This window comes from Prionailurus bengalensis, chromosome B3 (genome assembly GCF_016509475.1).
Source record: "Prionailurus bengalensis isolate Pbe53 chromosome B3, Fcat_Pben_1.1_paternal_pri, whole genome shotgun sequence".
NCBI classification, from domain to species: domain Eukaryota; kingdom Metazoa; phylum Chordata; class Mammalia; order Carnivora; family Felidae; genus Prionailurus; species Prionailurus bengalensis.
In genome coordinates, this window is record NC_057355.1 from 145159856 (window position 1) to 145174372 (window position 14517).

Below are 14517 nucleotides of genomic sequence, written 5' to 3' on the forward strand. Positions count from 1 at the left end.
CATTTTGAGTTTATTTTTGTGTATGGTGTAAGAAAGTGGTCTAGTTTCATTCTTCCACATGTTGCCATCCAGTTCTCAGCACCATTTGCTAAAGAGACTGTCTTTTTTCCATTTGATGCCCTTTCCTGCTTTGTCAAAGATTAGTTGGTCTCCACTCACCTCTTGATGAACGTTGGGGTTATTTCTGTTGTTTGGCTATGACAGGACTGCTATGAATATTCAGGTACAAGTCTGTGTGTGAACAATATATTTCTTTTTCTCTTGGGTAAAAGACTCAGGAATGGAATCATATAGTAGTTGTATGTTTAATTTTTTAAGAAACTGCAAACTTTTTCAAGTGGTTTTACAATTTTACATGTCCACCAACAGTGTATAAGAGTTGCAGTTGCTCGGGACGCCCCAGGGGCTCAGGCAGTTAAGCGTCTGACTTCGGCTTAGGTCATGATATCATGGTTCGTGAGTTCAAGCCCTGCATCGGGCTCTGTGCTGACAGTGCGGAGCCTGCTTGGGATTCTCTCTCCCTCCCTCCCTCCCTCCCTCCCTCCCTCTGTCTCTTTCTCTCTCTCTCTCTCTCTCTGCTCCTACCCCACTTGCGTGCTCTTTCTCAAAAGTAAATAAGTAAACTTAAAAAAACCCCTAAAAATCATATACACATATATGTATATATACATACACACAGTATATAAAAAGAATTTCAGTTTCTCTGCAACCTTCCTAACAGTTGGTATGGTCAGTCTTTTTTTAATTTGACATTCTAATATGTGTGTAGTGGTATTTTGTTTTAACTTCTGTTTCTCAAGTGACAAGCGATACTGAGTTTTGGTTTTTTATCTGCTTATTTGCCATCCCCTTATCTTCTTTGGTAAAATACTATTCAGCCCCGTGATCTGGAAACTCTTCAGAGTAGTAAGCTGAGACTGTTGGAGCATTCATCTCTCTTGTTTCCCACCCTCAAGGATCACCTGATCATCAGGTTCTTCATCACCTGACGGCCATTGTCTGGAAGATCATTGTTTCATGTATATATATATATATTTTTTTAAATTTATTTATTTATTTATTTATTTATTTATTTATTTATTTATTTATTTTCAACGTTTATTTATTTTTGGGACAGAGAGAGACAGAGCATGAACGGGGGAGGGGCAGAGAGAGAGGGAGACACAGATTCGGAAACAGGCTCCAGGCTCTGAGCCATCAGCCCAGAGCCCGACGCGGGGCTCGAACTCCCGGACCGCGAGATCGTGACCTGGCTGAAGTCGGACGCTTAACCGACTGCGCCACCCAGGCGCCCCTTAAATTTATTTTTTTTAATGTTTATTATTTATTTTGAGAGAGAGCAGAAGGGGCAGAGAGAGAGAATCCCAGGCAGGCTCTGTGCCATTAGCACAGAGGCAGATGCGGGGCTCGATCTCATGAACCGTGAGATCATGACCTGAGCTGAAATCAAGAGTTGGACGCTCACCTGACTGTACCACCCTGGTGTCCCTGTTTGTTCTTTGGGATGTTTCAAGGAGGAGGGTCGATCTGGTCTCTGTTACTCCATCTTGGCCTAAAGCATGCACGCTGAGTTTTAATGTATAGATTTCTCCCCTTTTTTTGTTTTGTTTTTTCTTTGTAATTAAGTTGTGGAAGACCATTGGATTGTCTGGTGGAAAGAGTCCCTCATTCTGGATTTGCTGATTGCATCCCCTGGCTGTTTTTATCATGTTCCTTTGTCCTCTGTATTTTCTGTAAACTGGTAGTTAGATTTAGAAGATTGATTTTTTTTTATTAAAATTACTTTTGTCAGGAATAATTTCATAGGAGCTGTTTTGATCATCCTGTATTTTTTTAATGTTTATGTTTGAGAGAGAGCATGCATGCTCATGGTGGGAGGGGCAGAGAGAGAGAGGGAGACAGGATCCCAAGCAGGCTCTGCGCTGACAGCAGAGAGCCTGATGCGGGACTCTAACCCACCAACTGTGAGATCGTGACCTGAGCTGAAATTGGGCATGTAACCGGCCGAGCCACCTACGCGCCCTGAGCATCCTAGTTAAAATGGAAACTTCCGCTGTACTCCAGGCCTCTTCATCCTGCTCTCCTCTTTCTTATTTTCGTAACACCTTCTAACATGCTATAAATGTACATATTTGTTTAATGTCTATTCTAAAATATAAACTCCACGAAGGCACGGGTTTTCGTTTTGTAACCCCCTTGCTTTGTATCCAGACCGCTATATCCCCAGAGTGTAGAACGTTGTTTAGCACATAGTCGGTACAAAATACAATCTCTTGAATAAGTGAATGAAATACAAAGGCATAGAACTGGTAAACTGCCCATCCTTCGCTACGGTCCGCAGAAAAGTAACACTTGGTTTGGTTAGATTAATTGTGTTTAACAACATTATTAAAACTTGGGGACAGTTCTCTGGGTTTGGGGCAGTTAGAAACTCCAGAGGTGGATTTCGGAGGACGGCTGTGTCACTGGCTCTGTGTCTTCCTCTGAGAAAGCCTCTGTTTGGTAGCTGCCAGAGACGGATTGGCTCTTTACAATCTTAGCCCACACCTAGCAGCCTTTTTCAAGCAGAAACGCAGAGCAGTGAACGCTTCGGGTGAGGCTGCCCTCTGCCAGACCACACGTGTCGCCAGATGCCAGGAGGAAGCCCAGGAACGTAGCCATTCCCGTCAGGATCCCCACACCCCTCCTTTCCCTCAGCACACCTAGCTCCTCCATCACCCTCTGCCTTGGGACCATCAGGATTAATCTCATCATGTGCTCCCCTCCTGCCCCCACCACTTTTTTTCTTTTTTTGTGTGTGATCAGTCACCCACAAGGCCAGAATTATTGGGTCATCCTCCCATTATGTGGATTCTAATCTCCAAGACTCTACCCGCATTGTTTCTTCTGATCCTATCTCCCACCTCTGACCTTCTCTTGACGTCTTTACACCGAGCCTTCTGAAATCAAGGTGCCTCAGCAAGAATCCCCGAAAATCCCTGATTTCTTCGGTGAATTTCCCCTACATTCTCGTTCCAATAGAAAATTGGTTTTCTCCTGCTGGAACTGTTTCTTCCCTGCAGTGCTCTCAAGTGGTGCTGGCTTCCTCCTACATTTCTCACATCACCGGGCCTGGAAGTGGGATGTCCTCCTTGTCCTCTATTGCCAGTTCTGTACCGTTCTCCTCTCTTCCCGAAAACACACTGCTGTGAATGTATGTCATCGGATTGTACCACTTATGACTGCTTTTTGCTGTATGTAACCTGCCTTTGCACGGACTGCTGGAGGAGCGAGCGAACCTTTATCCCTCTGGAGCGGCCCTCTTTATCTCTAGTAATGCTCCTTGCCCAACAACTTGGCTCTGCCGGCTCCTTTTCGCCCGTGTTTGCGGGCTGTCTTCATTTGTGCGTTCACCCTTTATTCTGATGATTTAGGTATGTCTAAACAGGTTTTTATCCAAGGCATAAAAAGCAAATCTTTGCTTTTATCTAAGGCATTTAGTTCCATGTACAGTTTCACTTAAGTATTTACTGACATATTTGAATTTAGATCTATTGACTCAGACCTTTCTATTTATTTGACCCACTTGTTCTGTGTTTCTTTTTTGTTCCTTCAACCTTCTTTTGCATTGACTTAATGTTTATTATTCTGCCCTCTCTCCTTAGCTTGCTAGTTATGTACTTTTATTAAAAATGCCATTAGTGGTTGTCCTAGAGGTTACGGTTTGTTTGTTTGTTTTTAGTTTTCCAAGTTTTATTTATTTATTTATTTATTTATTTATTTATTTATTTATAGTGTTTATTTTGAGAGAGAGAGAGTGCAAGCAGGGGAGGGGCAGAGAGAGGGAGACACATAATCCAAAGCAACTCCAGGCTCTGAGCTGTCAGCACAGAGCCTGACGCGGGGCTCGAACTCACGAACCGTGAGATCATGACTGGAGCTGAAGTCAGATGCTTAACCGACTGAGCCACCCAGGTGCCCCTAGTTTTCCAAGTTTTTAAGTTGTGGTAAAATAGACATAATATAAAATTTGTCATATTTAACTATTAACATTTTTTTGAAGTGTATTTATTTATTTAGAGAGGGAGAGTGGGTATGTTCATGAGTGGGGGGGAAGGGCAGAGAGAGAGGGAGAGAGAATCCCAAGCAGGTTCCATGCTGTGATCTCAGAGCTCAGCATGGGGTTTGATCCCACCAACTGTGAGATCATGACCTGAGCTGAAATCAAGAGTCAGACACTTAACCAACTGAGCCACCTAGGTGCCCCTAACCATTTTTAAGTGTACAGTTCAGAAGTATGAAATATAGTCATAATGGGCTATTTATTCATCATCATCTTCCTTTTCCAGAACTCTTTTCATCTTATAAAACTGAAACTCTATTCCCATTAAAAGTAGAAGGCATTCTACTTTGTATGATTTTGAGTACTCTTAAGTATCTTATGTAAGTGAATCATACAGAGTTTGGTTTTTGTGACTGGTTTATTTCATTTGGCACAATGCCATCAAGATTGATGCATGTTGTAGCTTATGTCAGAATTTCTTTCCTTTTTAAGGCTGTTCAAAGGACAGTTTTGCAGGATATAGGATTCTTGCTTGAAAGCTTTTTCTTTTAGCACTTTGAGCTTTGCGCAGTGGCAGTATCATAGCCAATGAGGCTTATCCAAGGCGCGATTATTACTAATTGAAAACTTTTAGCACTTTGATTATATTGGTCCACTGCTTTCTGGCCTCTGAAGTAGTAGTAGTAGTTGATGTTGTTCTTGTTCTTTTAATGTTTATTTATTTTTGAGAGAGAGAGGGAGGGAGGGAGGGAGGGAGGGAGGGGCAGAGAGAGAGAGGGAGATACAGAATCTGAAGCAGGCTGCAGGCCCTGAGCTGTCAGCACAGAGCCCCATGTGGGGCTTGAACTCATGAACCATAAGATCATGATCTGAGCCAAAGTTGGACGCTTAATCAACTGAGCCCCCCTGCTCCCGGCCTCTGAAGTTTCTGATGAGAAATCTGCTCATTAACTTACTGAGGATCTTTTATATGTGATACGTTATTTCTCTTGCTGCCTTCAAGATTCTGTCTTTGTCCTTGACTTTGGAAAGTTTGATTATAATGTGCCTTGGTGTAGGTCTCTGATTTATTTCTATGGAGTTTGTTGAGTTTCTTACATGTTTATATTCATGTCTTTCATCAAATTTGGGATGTTTTTAGCCAGTTAGTTTTTCAGATCTTCTCTTTGCCCCTTTCATCTGGGATGCCCACAACTTGTATTTGGTCTGTTTGATGGTGTCCCACAGGTCCCTTATGCTCTCTGTCCACTTTTCTTTCTGTTCAGTCTTTTCTTTCTGTTTCTCAGACTTGATAATTTCTATTTTCCTATTTTCAGGTTCACTGATTCTTTCTTTTGCCTACTCATGTCTGCCTTTGAGTCCCTCTAGTAAATTATTAATTATACTTTCAACTCCCGAATTTTTTTGGTTTCTTTTTAGGTTTTCTATCTCTTAATTGATTTTTCCATTTTATTTATACATTGTTTTCTTGACTTTCTCCACATCTTTTTTTAGTTCTTTGACCATTTTTAAATCTTTGTCTAGTAGGTTTGCCATCAGGTCTTTTAAAGGATAGTTTCTGTTGAAACTTTTTCCCCCTTTGAATTGGCCATACTTTTCTGTTTCTTGTATGCCTTGTGATGTTGTTGTTGTTGGAAAGTGAACATGTGAGTCTAATAATGTGGTTAACATCCCCTTCCCCAGGTTTGCCGTTTTTGTAATGTATTCACTCATTCATCTATTCTTCAGTAGACTTCCCCCCCCCATGTCTCTATGTCAAGGATCATCCTGAGGTTAAACTTAAGGTTTCTCTGATCTGTTTTTTTTTTTAAGTTTATTTACTTATTTTGAGAGAGAGAGAGAGAGAGCTTGTGGAGAAAGAGAATCCTGAACAGGCTCCACACTATCAGTGTGAGGAGCATGATGTGGGGCTTGAACTCATGAACCTGTGAGATTGTGACCTGAGCCAATATCAAGAGTTGGATAGTCAACTAGTTAAGCCACACAGGCGCACCAGGGTTTCTCAGATCTTTTCTGAGACTATGCCTTTCTCTGGGCATGTGTGGTCACTTTCTCATTTTCCCTGTATAGTGCATGCATTTGCTTTTTTTTTTTTTTTTTTAAGTAATCTCTGTACACAGTGTAGGGCTTCAACTCACAACCCCAAGATCATGAGTCACATGCTCCACCAACTGAGCCAGCCAGGTGCCCCTATGCATTTGCTTTTGTATGGCCTAGTCATCAATATCTGCCTCCCAGAAGGTGAAAATGAGAAGAGTGAAGAATGTGTGTGTGTGTGTGTGTGTGTGTGTGTGTGTGTGTGTGCGTGCGCGCGCGCGTATATAAGGGACAAGCTTCTTAAAGTCCCCCGCGAGTGACTCCGCTAGAGGATGAGGGGCTTGTTGTGGTGTGGGGGTGGTGCAACAACAGTGACGATCTGCTGCTTGTCTGCACCTCTGTTTTCAGAAGCAGCATTTGGTGGTCAGAGCACAGATTGTCAGCATTTGGAAAACACGGTCCTTTCTGCACACCCTGGCTCCTACATGCTGTGTACAGGCTGTGCCAGGAACTGAATATGTGCACTGCTTCCTGCCCCATGGCCAGGGGCAGGGATGAGTAGCTGCTACTGTCCGGAGAGCTGAGATTGACCAGAACTGACTGCGGTTTACTGCATGAGTTTTTCTCTTGGACATTGCAAGCTTTCAGTAGACGCCAGAGATCCAGCACAGTTACATCAGACAGCCTCTGCCACTGTAGTTGCCTGGGGCGGAGGCGGGGGAGGCGGCAGACAGATTTGTGGGGCTTCCTCCTCTACCGTCTTCCCAGAATCCTCTCCCCTAGAGATTATAACTTGTATCTTTGATTTATCATCCTGTTGTAAACTGGGTGCTTTTACCTTCTTGAAGGGCAACGCAACAGCCATAGGATGCCTAACTCCGCTTACCCCTGTGCTCCCTTTGTGCCTTTGTTGTTTCATATTTTAAGTCTTACATACGTTGATTCCTGTAAGGAACTATTATCTTACACAGTCATTTTATTTGGATTTATTCATATATTGACCATTGACCATTTTGTCGTTCTTCATTCCTTTGTGTACCTGGTGAGTTTCTATCTGGTTTGTTTTGTTTTGTTTTGTTTTGTTTTTTGCACCTTTGGATATTTCTGTCAGTGTAGGTCTGCTAGTGATGGGTCTGTCTGAAACTGTTTTTATTTCAAGTTATTCTTGTAGGTTATTTGTATTGGGTATAGAATTCTAGGTTGTGCTCTCTTCCTTTTATAAAAGCGCTTTAGAAGACTCTTTGTGTTTGGGTTTCCTGTCCTTTTCAGTAGTAGGTTAACTGTCAGTATCACTGTAACCTTCCTGTTTCCCAGGCTGTATTAATTGTTTGCTCTTTCTTTTAGCTATTTTATTGTGATATTCCTAGGTATGAAGTTTATCTTTGTTTCTTAAAGTTTAGTCTACTTAGGATTCTTAGAGCTTCTTGAACCTGTGGCTTACTGTCTTGTTACTTTTAGACAGTTCTCAGTCATTCTTGTGTATTGCTTCTGTTCCAGGCTCTTTTTCCTTTCTTTCTGGAATTTCAGTTTCATATGTGTTCTGCATCTCTGTCTCCTAGCCTCTAAGTCTGTGTTTTCCAAATTTTTACTTCCTGGGCTTCATTTGAGATCTTTTATTTTAATTTGTCTTTCTCCTTTTATCTGTCTTCTTTTAAATCCGTCCATTGAGTTCTTAGTTTCAGTTGTATATCCTTTTTTTAGTTTTAGAGCCTCCATTTGGTTCTTTTTTTATAGTTTCTAGTTCTCTGCTAAAATTGTAAATCTTGTCTTTAAAGTCCTGGAATATCGGAAGTGGATAGTTGACTTGTCAACAACATGGGTGTGAACTGTGCGGCCCACTTCTATGCGGATTTTTTACAGTACACTAAATATATTTTCCTTTCCTTATGACTTTCTTAATAACATCTTTTCTCAAGTTTCAGTTGTGAGAATACCGTATATAATACATGTAACCTGGAAAATATGTGTTAATTATGTTATCAATAAGGCTCTAGTCAACAGTAGGCTATTAGGTTTTGGCGAGTCAAAAGTTATACGTAGATTTTTAAAAATGTTTATTTTGAGAGAGCGCAAGAGTGTGTGAGTGGGGGAGGGGCAGAGAGAGAGGGAGAGAGAATCTCAAGCAGGCTCTGTGGTGTCAGCCCAAAGCCCAGCACAGGGTTCAGTCCCACCAACTGCGAGATCATGACCTGAGCCGAAATCAAGAGTTGGCTGCTCAACCGAGCCACCCAGGCGCCCCATCTATATGCGGATTTTTGACTCCTCAGGGTCTGTATGCTCCCCACTGCTGCACTGTTCAAGAGTCAACTGTAGTTATTTTTAAATCTGGTAACTAATATCTGGAATGCTTGTGGTCTGTTTTTGTCTTCTATTTCTTCTGTCTTGTGTTAATGTTGTATTATTTACTCACATGCCTGATCTCTTTTGATTGTGTATTTTATATCAAACTTGCAACTTGGAAAATTGATTATAAAAAAATCTGAGGCCTAAGGAAAGTATCTTCTAGGGAGGTTTTATTTATACTCACACTGTGGAATCAGCTTACTCCCAGTAGAAATTGTTCAGGGCCGACCTGCAGTCCCTTTGAGGGTCTGTCTACTTCAGTTTTATTCTTTTTTGTTTTTGTTTGTTTGTTTTTTTAAGTTTATTTATTTTTGAGAGAGAGACAGAGAGCACAAGTCGGGGAGGGGCAAAGAGCGAGGGAGACACAGAATCTGAAACCGGCTCCAGGCTCTGAGCTGTCAGCACAGAGCCCGACGCGGGGCTCGAACCCACCAACTGTGAGACCATGACCTGAGCCGAAGTCAGATGCCCAACCGAATGAGCCACTCAGGCACCCCTACTTCAGTTTTATTCTTCCAGAGTACAGCCTCTCAGAGTCCCAGTTCAATGAAATGGCCGTTCGCAGGCTGCTGCTCTCTCTCCCTCTCCCCAGTGGCAATACTTGAAGTCAGAGCCATTACCTTAACACCAAGAGCCTGTCAGATGCATTATTCAGCGTCTCAGCCTCTCAGTGCTGTCCTCTAGCGTTGGCAAATGCCTCCGGGGGAAAAGTGACCCCAGTAGCTGTAGTTCCCTTCCTAAGTCTCAGTCTCTGCTGTGTTCCAGCTCTATCTTGTTAGTTCACCGATTCCTTCAAGCAGACGTTTTTGACATTTTGTTGAGCTTCTCTGATTGTCCTTGGTGGGTCTGAGTTACCTAGTTTATTACTAGAACGGAAGTGGCTTCTTCTTTTGTCACTCGCTAAGCACGGTGTCTGTAGTCTTTTGTAATTTTTTTTGCCCTTGAGGGTAATCCATCCCAGAGCAATGGTGAATGGCTGAACAACTATTCAACAATAGTGACAGGGCTTCTTAGTTCCTTGACCTCTCTCCCATGTATCCTGTTCTCTACCCTACCTTGGCCACCATTCCCTTGGATCACCATCATGTGAAAAAACTCTTGTCACTTCAATTTCAAACTTAGTACTCTGACTACCGCTTCCAGACTTTATAGCTCCCACCTTCAACCATCCCATTTCCTGCAGTCTTCAACCCCATCGTAAATTTCAGTTCATTGTCCCTGCCGCATTTCCCCTGGTCACTCTCTTGTCTTTGTTGACCATAAATTCCATAGTCATTACAGCATGTCCTCTACTCATACTCTCTTGTTTTCCTCGTGTTTCATCAATAACCGTGTCTAAGCCACAATCTGTGTCTTAGCCTGGATTCCCTGGAAAAGATGGCAAGAGTGTATGTGCTGATGCTTTCTTTGAAGTTAGAGCGAGGAGGGAAAAAAGAGGATGAGGCAGAGAAGAAGGGAGAACAAATACAAAGTGGTATGTTTCTAAGCCATCACAGCTTCGTGAGAACCTTAGCTGGTTGCTTGGTCATCCTGAGAATCTCTAGGGAATCATGGCACCTCTCAGAACACTCCCAGGGGATGGGGGCGGGCGGCAGGCGGGTATGTGGAGGTGGAAGCTGAGAAGTTTGACGACCCTTTCTCGTCTCCTGTCTCTTAATGGTCAGAGTTGCCCCATTAGGGTCTTAAAAAATTTTTTTTTCACGTTTATTTTTGAGGGAGAGAAAGTACGAGCAGGGGAGGGGCAGGGAGTGGGGGACAGAGGATCCGAAATGGGCTCTGTGATGACAGCAGCGAGCCTAATGTGGGCTCAGACCCACAAACTGCGAGATCATGACCTGAGCCAAAATGGGATGCTCAGCCGACTGAGCCACCCAGGCGCCCCTGCCCCATAGGGACTTCGTTATTCTCTGCTTTCAGGTTTGTTACTTGGCCTCTACAGGCAGCCCCTGGGGAAGCTGCTGAATTAGGTGTTGGAGCTGCTGTGGCTTCTGTCACAGTGCACACGGGGAAGGCTACCAGGGCTTAGCCTTTATAAGCCCTGGGGGAGGTAGAGACAGTTGGTGATGTTAGGAAAGAAGACGTGGGTAGTGGGCTGAGGCTTAGGATCATCTGAAGCTTGCAGGTTTCTGCCAGGCCTGGTGGGGCTGTTCCGGCTGGGAAGTGGGACAGCAGGCGAGTCCGAGTGTGTGGGGGGGAGGGTGCCTGAAGTGCGTCTCGGAAGGCCTGTTTAATGCAGCTTCTGATTCTTCTTTTGCTTGAATCCGTGTGAATTCAGCTGAATATGGTTAGAGAGACCATACTGACTAATCTCATTTTAAAATCATGACCACCAAAATCTCGTAGGCCCATTACAGGTTATATTGTTTTCCTATCTAGTTACTCTTCTGTAGAGTATTCAAATGTCTCATTTAAAATGTTCCATTTTTCCTTCCCCCTTTTTCCTTTATTTAACTGGGAAAACATTGAAGCAGTTGCACGTGAACTTCTGCAGGCTGTCATTCTCAACAGCATATAAGCAGCCTGTTAGATCTCACTTGTGTAAAAAGGTTTTTCTTGATAATTGTCTATACTCTGTTTTCCATTCTTTTCTTCTGTTCTCTTCTCGAACACGTTTCTTTCAGGTTTTTGTCCCCACTGCTCTTCCAGAATTGCTCATAATGTCACTGGTGACCTCCATGTTGCAAGAGCTAATTGTCAGTCTTCCCCGTTTACCCCAAGAGTCCCAGGTACCTCACTCCTGTTTGAAACCTGATTAGTTTAGGGCTCTCCAGAGAAACAGAACTAGTAGGATATATATATTAAAAGACATTTGTTATAAGGAGTTGGCTCACATGACTGTGGAGGCCGAGAAGTTCTTAGACCTGCCAGTCAGCAAGCTAGGAGAGATGGTCTAAGTTGTAGTCTGAGTACAAAGGCCTGAGAGAGAACCAGGAGATCCCATCCCGTGTCCCAGCTCAAGCCGTCAGGCTGGAGAGGTTCCCTCTTAGCCTTTTCATTAAATTCAGGCCCACGGTTTGGATGGGCACCGCCCACATTAGGGAGGGCAGTCTGCTTTACTCAGTTTACCGATTCAGATGTTAATCTCACCCAGAAATACTCTCACAGACACATCCAGAATAATGTTTGACCGACATCTGGGACCCTGTGGCCTGGTTGAGTTGACACGTAAAGTTAACCATCAAAAAACCCTCTCTCCCCCAAGACATCTAGAACAAGATGCCAGTTTAATCTGTAGGAGTTCCAGTCCCCATCGCCCCTGACCTCAGCTCCCGACTACTCCTTTCTGTTCTCCACTCTAGTCACGCTGCCTCCCTTCTCTTTCTTGACTGTTGCCCGGTGTGTTCCTGCCCGTAGGGTCTCTGCACTCACTTTTCTTCTGCCTCCAGTGCTTTTTCCTTGCTTCTCTACCCCTCCGCTTACCCTTCATCCATACGGCTTATGTTCTTCTTTCTTTCCCTCCGCACCGAACTCACACTCTCACTGAGGCTTTTCCTGGCCAGTCCATCTGAACATTTCGGCTGTTTCCCTGGTGCTTCCTGTCCTCCTTCCTTGCTTCATGGTTTTCTCATTCCCTCTTGCATTGTCTAACATACTACCCTATTTATCTTCTTTCTTGTCTGACTCCTCCACCCAGAAGGTCAGCTCTGTGAGGTGGGGGCCCAGCTTCTAGAAGAGCGCCTGGTACAGGTGTGTCTCTCGGTAACAACTTCCTGTTTTTTTAAAAAACACGGACAGAACCTCTTTCCAGTAAGTTTACAAAATAGAGGTTTTTAGCCTGAGCTCCCAGCAGTGAGCACCTTTATTGGCTCACAGACGCCTTTGCATAGATCTTTTATAGATACGCCTTTTATAGCCTAACTGTGGATGAGCTGACGTAATTCTGAAGGCACCGTGCCAGGCTTCTCGACTCTCTTCCTTCTAGTTGTGTGTGTGTGTGTGTGTGTGTGTGTGTGTGTGAACCAGCTCCGTGCCGGAGAGCTTTACAAATAACCTCTTACTTAATTCTCAGAACAGCCCTACTGCACAGTGGTATCATCCCCATTGTGCAGACACTGAGGCAGATTTAGAAAGCTTGAACAACTTGCCTGAGGTCTCAGCTCGGATGTGGGAGAATCCAACTTGATCTAGTCCTGTGTTCTTGAGTGTTGCTGCATTAGATGCCTCTTCCTCCTTAGATATTTTGTGTCACACAGGAACTTAGGAATGTTGGGCAGACTATTTAACCCCTTTCGCCATGATAGTGTTAAATATTCAAAGTGTCTGCTTGGCGAATCTCAGCACAAAGCACCCATTCAAAGTTAGGAATCCTTAGGGCACCTGGCTGGTTCAGTTGGTTAAGCTCCTGACTTCGGCTCAGGTCATGATCTCGTGGTTCATGGGTTTGAGCCCCGTGTCGGACTCTGTGCTGACAGCTGGGAGCCTGGAACCTGCTTTGGATTCTGTGTCTCCCTCTCTCTCAGCCCCTCCCCCACTCATGCTCTGTCCGTCTCTCCCAAAAATAAATAAATGTTGGGGCGCCTGGGTGGCTCAGTCGGTTGAGCGTCCGACTTCAGCTCAGGTCATGATCTCGTGGTCTGTGAGTTCGAGCCCCGCATGGGGCTCTGTGCTGACAGCTCAGAGCCTGGAGCCTGCTTCTGATTCTGTGTCTCCCTCTCTTTCTGCCCCTGCCCTGCTCATGCTCTGTCTCTCTCTCTCTGTCAAGAATAAATAAACATTAAAAAATAAATAAATAAATAAAAAACAAAAATAAATAAACATTAAATTAAAAAAAATTTTTCAAAGTTAGGAATCCTTTCTAAGATCAGTGCAAAAAAATAACTAAAGCACCTCAAGCTTTTCTCGACGTTATCCTTCCCAGATCTTCTGAGGCTTAGTCCTCATTCTAGGTTTCTGGATCTGAGGTACAATACTGCCTCTGTAAGATTAGAAGGGTAGTGGTGACTGCCATCGTGAAGGATCTTGCCCTTTCTGGCTCAAGTTATTATTAATCAGTCCCATCCACCTCTGGAGTATTCCATGAGAAATTACAGGAATCCCCTCTCCTTCACAGGAAAGTGTTAAGAAACCACTCCTATTTCGCGGTTCGAAATAACTATTATTTCGTGATTCTTGCTTCGTTGAATAGTTGTTCTGCTGGGCTTACGTGGACGGTATCATTTGATTGCTCGGTGGGCTTGGTGTCGTCTGCTGGCCTCACTGAGATGCTGGGCCACCTGGGCCTCTTTGGTCTCCGTATGGTCTCAGGGCCTGACAGTTTTCCAGTGGGAGAGGTCTCGAGTCGGATAGTCAGCCTTCTCACGTAGTGGCTCGGGGCTCCCAAAGCAAGCATTTCAAGAAGGAGGAAGCAGCAACTGCTAGTCCTCTGGAAGTGTAGGCCCGGAACTGGCACATTATCATTTCTGCCACACCTCCTCGCTTAACATGAGTCACGGACCAGCTCAGATTCGTTGTGAGAGTTGACTGTGCAGGGTGTGGGGGTAGGTTTACTGGGAGTAGACTGGCCCAGACTACTCTTGAGAGTGAACAAGAGCCTATTAAAAATTGTGCCAGGTTGACAGGTGTAAACTGGGATTGTCCAGGACTAATCTGGACATATGGTCATCATAGCCCTGCTTGTGCCCTGGAGGAGGCAAGAGATAGGTATTACCCTGAATCTTTCCATGTGATTCTCCTAGCGTAAAAATAGGACCGTGTTCGGTATGCTTCTCATGTTTGGCTTTATCTTATTTATTTGTTTGTTTATTTATTTTAATGTTTATTTTTGAGAGAGAGACAGAGAGAAAGGGACAGAGAGAGGGGGACAGAGGATCTGAAGCAGGTGCTGTGCTGACAGCAGCAAGTCCGACGTTCCGACATGGGGCTCGAACCCACGAACTGTGAGATCATGACCTGAGCCAAAGTCGGACGCCCAGCGAACCGAGCCACCCAGGCGCCCCTATTTTTACTTTTTAAAAACGTTTATTTATGTATTTTGAGAGAGGGGGAGTGCATGTACATGAGCCAGGGAGGGACAGAGATAGAGGAGAGAGAATCTCAAGTGGGCTCCCTCCTGTCAGTGCAGAGCCTGACGTGGGGGCTCAATCTCATGACTGTGA

At 44.2% G+C, this 14517-nt stretch overlaps 1 protein-coding gene and 1 pseudogene across 1 annotated transcript in view; both read left to right on the forward strand.

Moving 5' to 3' along the window:
- Positions 1-14517, forward strand: part of RCOR1 (REST corepressor 1) — a 122115-nt gene that overhangs the window by 22918 nt on the left and 84680 nt on the right. The window lies entirely within an intron of this gene.
- LOC122469655 lies at positions 4602-4772 on the forward strand (annotated as a pseudogene).